A 4,820-nucleotide genomic window follows, 5' to 3' on the forward strand; every position below is an offset into this window, starting at 1 on the left:
CAGTGAAAATTGTCGTAGGCCCATGGCCTCATTCTCTTAACCAAAGACTAGTCGATCGGTTGATAATCAAAGCTAAATGTACAAATGATTTATACGATAAGCTTCATATAGTTCTGACGTGAGTTTCCATATTTAGTTGGAATAGCATCGATTACTATCTCTCTCAGTGGATTTTAATTATTTGGATTACTCATTGACTAGTTACATTCGATGTAGGAAATTAGAGACTTATAAGTTAACTTAGAATTAGGTAACTATCATAATATCATTCTTTCATTTTCCTTATTTAGTGTAATGGAAAGTCCGATGGAATTTAGGTCCTATCATGATCTCACGAATGACGAGGAAAGATAAAAAGGATCTAAATTCTAGGAAGAGGACAATTGCCAAGCATAAAGAAATCTATGTACTAATGATTGGCTTGAAAAAATGAATGTCTAGTACGACTATATATTAGACAATGTCATTAAGATGAAAAGAAACGTGTTAATTGGTTGGTTTTTTTTCTGGGTTAAAGAATATGGCTAAAGTATCATATTGATATAAAATCTTACATCATTTTATCACTCTAAACTAAAAACTGATGCCGACGATACTCTAACCTTAAAACTCACCAATACGACAATAAATAGGCCCATCCTATTGCCAAGGGTAATTTTCAAGTGAAAAAATAATTGGCTTTTTTCATATAGACTCCTCAATCTACCATATTTCTCGGATAAAGCTGTCTCTCCGCTCCACGTATTTTAAAGTTTGTAAAAAAAAACTTTCCATTCCCACCATCTCCTCCCTCATCCTTCCTACCATCTCCTCCATTCTCTTCTTCTCTATATTCCCAACATTCCCTCCTCTCTCCCCCTTGTCCCTCATTTCTTATATACGCTCTTTTACGTTTTCCTTTTGACCATCTCCTCTATTATTTTCTCCTCTCAATCCCAGACGGTAGAAAATGGCGAATGATTTGAGAAAACTATGCAAAAACACGAGTACAAGAAATCCCTCGGGTCGGTCGACCAACGGCATAGGCTCGGTCGACCGACAGATTGTTGAATTACGGGATTGGTATGGACGGTCGACCGAAAATGTGCACGTTACAGGGCTGTTTTTCAGCCCTCTGGCCGGTCGACCGGTCGCATTTGTGCGATCGACCGAAAATGTGCACGTTACAGGGTTGTTTTTCAGCCCTCTGGCCGGTCGACCGGTCGCATTTGTGCGATCGACCTCCAAACGGTTATGGGCCTGTTTTGTCATTCCTTTGTCAGAGATGGTGGCTGTCTGACAATCTCCCAAGCCCAAGCCCGGCCCAACTTCAACCAAGGGCAAGTGCCCCATGGACACCCTAAAGCTGGGCGTGTGCGCCAACGTGCTCAATGGCCTTATCAACCTCAACATCGGCAAAGCACACAAGAAGCCCTGCTGCTCCCTGCTCAAAAACCTGGTCGACCTCGAGGCCGCCGTCTGCCTCTCCACTATCATCATATAGCTAACATACTGGGGATCAACCTCAATGTCCCCGTCGATCTCAGCCTTCTCCTTAACTACCGTGGCAAAAATGTCCCCACCGGTTTCCAGTGCCCTTAATTAATTAATTAACTAAACTTGCTTATACAGGCTGCTTATTATTAATTGATTGTTTGTGTGGGGAATAATATTTATTCCCAACATTTCGTTCGTTTGTGTATCTTGAGATCAGCATGCAACAATTTGTTTTCTAAGAACATCACCAAGGAGCTGAGAAGGGAATAACAGAACTTGTTCCTTCAAGTGGGGACAGCACAAACAGAAAGAAAAAGCTCTTGATTTGTTTCTAAGATGTGAACAATATTTCAGTTTTTTCTCTCATGCTTATTATACACTATGGTTTTGTTTGGTTAGCCGCTAAGCTGGGCATATCAGCTCATATATAATGTTCTGACGCTTAGTTTTGCTCTTCCCTAATAGTGTATATTGGTTTTTATTCAAATTGTCTTCCTACCGTTTCGATGGAATACTGTAAAAAGTGACGACAAAGATCTGCTCCTCTTTCTAATTACCATTTAATAGCTAGGATAGCAATTTCTGAAAATTGATATAAACTACTAAGGGATTTATATAATATATCTTTTGATTGAGCATCTTACCCTATTTTTACTTCTTTTTTCTTTTTAAATGGTCACACACAATTAGATGTAAAATCCTACGATGAAGATGATAGCTAGGCTTATAGCCATATTGTTGTCCGTGGTTGCTGATGTAGACCATAGCTATCTGAACCTATAGGCTGTAGATCATGGATGGCATTTAAGATTGTGTAGAGATCCCATTGTCTCTTGTGAATAATTGAGTTAATACTCAAAAATGAAAAGGAATAGCGTCAGAAATTTAAATAGGGGATAACGTTAGAAATTTAAACGTGGGTAAAGTAGTAAAATAATTTGAAAGATTTAGAAAGAATAATGAAATTAAATGAAAAGTTGGGTTTCGTATCTAGCGGTCGCAGCTTTATTGCGTTAGTTTGGTGCTAACTTTCGTTTAAAGCCCATGGGCTTACGACGAGCCCCTAACCAACGCCTTTGGTGCAACCCGCAACTGAAAAAAAGTATTTCATAATTCACTTTGGTTTACTTGGGTTAATTCGGTTGGTTAAAAATCATAAAACGTCGATGCTCACAGCTCGTAGTAGCTCCTATAATAGATTCAAATCTCTGAATATATATGACACTGTTGAAAAAAGAAATATTTTATAGCTAACCAACAAAGTTTCACTGCACAACAGAAAGCATGCTTCCGTAAAATTCAAAGTAATTAGGAATAAACAAGAAGGCCTTAAATGTGAAAGTGATAATAATAGCAGATTATAAGACGAATGATATTGACGCGATGGTTCAGCTGGAATATTATGTTCGAACACAGTATAGCCTCGGAATTCAAAATGTCGTCAGGAGGAGCAAGTGGCCTTGCATGTGCTTCTGAGGATTAATACTAGCTAGTACTATTCTGTTTGTTTGTTTTAAGACATTATCATTTCTTCTTCTTGAAGTTATTCTTCCCTATTCTAGGGTGCCATGAAGTCCGCAAGGGTATAGGCCCCTCGTGATTTTTTGCTTAATTATTATGGAAAGCTAGTTATAGTCAAACAACTAATTTAATTAAATATTTATTATATGAACAGTTGAATAATTCCCCACTGTCATGGTCGTGACTCTAGCTGCGCCATATATTATGTAAACTTAATTACGGAGGCTTGACTGACAATTTGGAGGCCTGATTCTAAATTTTAACTGGGGCCTCTTAATTAATCTTCAGAAGAAACTAATGATTGTTTTTATATGTCAATAGCTTTTATATTTTCTGATGACAACATATTTTGTAAGATTAGCAACTCTGTAAATAATTCATCTCCATCAACATCAGAACAACTTCCTTTCTTAACACTGTTTGCAAGATATGCACATAACTTTTCCGGTCTAAATAAAAACCCAAAAATATTCTCGTATGTCTGATACTGTTCAAATCTTCTCTCTAATGAACCAATAATTTGATCAACCAGTAATAGAAAATAATGAACTCTGAAATTTTCCTCACCAGACTGCTGAGTTCCACTGGGTCTCTAACATTTTTTTCATGTAAACACATCAATTACATGAATCAAAAGCCAGTCACTTATTATTGATGAAGTGGTCCATCTGTGGCATGTAAACACATCAATTACATGAATCAAAAGCCAGTCACTTATTATTGATGAAGTGGTCCATCTGTGGTGTAACATCTACACTTTGTTTTTTGTCTTTCAACTAACGAGAAAAAAAAAGAACCTATTTTCATTGTGAAAAGAACATAGACTTACAAATTCAAAGGACATCCTCCCATCCTTCATTTCTTTCCAATTGCCTGCTCCAGCTTCCGCAACAACAATAGAATTCTGGGCACCTCTGGATTAATACAAGAAATAGTACCATCGGTTAAGACTAAAATAAACCATAGAAATATTTTTTTTAAAATAAAGAGACTAAACCTTCAAACTAACCTTGTTGTTTCTTCGGCACAAGTTGTAACATCTTGATATAAGAATCAGATCTTCTTTATTCTATAAAATAAAATAAAGAAACAAAAATCACATTTTGATATAAGAATTAGATTTAATCCTCCAACTAATTACCGTACCGTAAGAATGGAAAAATCACCTCGTCAGTTTGATCCACATCTCCAAAATCGCAGATAATTAAAAACCCTTGAAATAATTAAAAGGAAAGGGGTTCAAGAAAACGTACAAGATGGAGCATAGCTTTGAGAGATCTCGAACTAGAGCTCGGCGCTCTTGACCTCATCCTCACTCTCCTCATTCATGAAATCGAAGAATCGAGGTGCGCAGAACTCATAGGTCTCATCAATCTGAAGAACATAAACTCCACCCTTGGATTCACTTCCCACTAAATAAAACCCGTTTGCAAGATTTCAACTTTACTTTAAAGAATCGAGGAGAAGGACCAAAAAGAAAAAATCCTAAATTTCGTTGCCGCTCGCCCTAGGTTCTCCGCTCGCAGGAGACGTTTGCGTGACTTGCCCCCCCCACCCCCCCAGTGAGGGGCCCTATTCTGCGGAACTGGAAGAACCGCCTCAGCGGCGTCTCTGCTTAATTATTAACACCTTACTGCATTTTTGATAATTATATAATAATCATAAACAGTCAGTTAAGAATGAATACGCATTACTATCACTCATTAAACAAATTAACGGCTACAATAAAAGCATCTAGTCGTTTCTCCTCTCCATTATCACAGATATATCATATATGAGGTTTCTTCAAATTTGAGATTCTTGAAAAATGGTGGTTGATCATT

At 37.4% G+C, this 4,820-nt stretch overlaps 1 long non-coding RNA gene across 1 annotated transcript; it reads right to left on the reverse strand.

Moving 5' to 3' along the window:
• LOC109825901 lies at positions 3,716–4,452 on the reverse strand. The gene is made up of 3 exons (XR_002243120.1): positions 4,251–4,452; positions 4,007–4,066; positions 3,716–3,911 (listed from the first exon to the last, which is right to left on the reverse strand). It is a non-coding gene; the product is annotated as an uncharacterized LOC109825901 (long non-coding RNA).

The sequence above is a fragment of the Asparagus officinalis genome, chromosome 10 (assembly GCF_001876935.1).
Source record: "Asparagus officinalis chromosome 10, Aspof.V1, whole genome shotgun sequence".
Lineage (NCBI taxonomy): Eukaryota > Viridiplantae > Streptophyta > Magnoliopsida > Asparagales > Asparagaceae > Asparagus > Asparagus officinalis.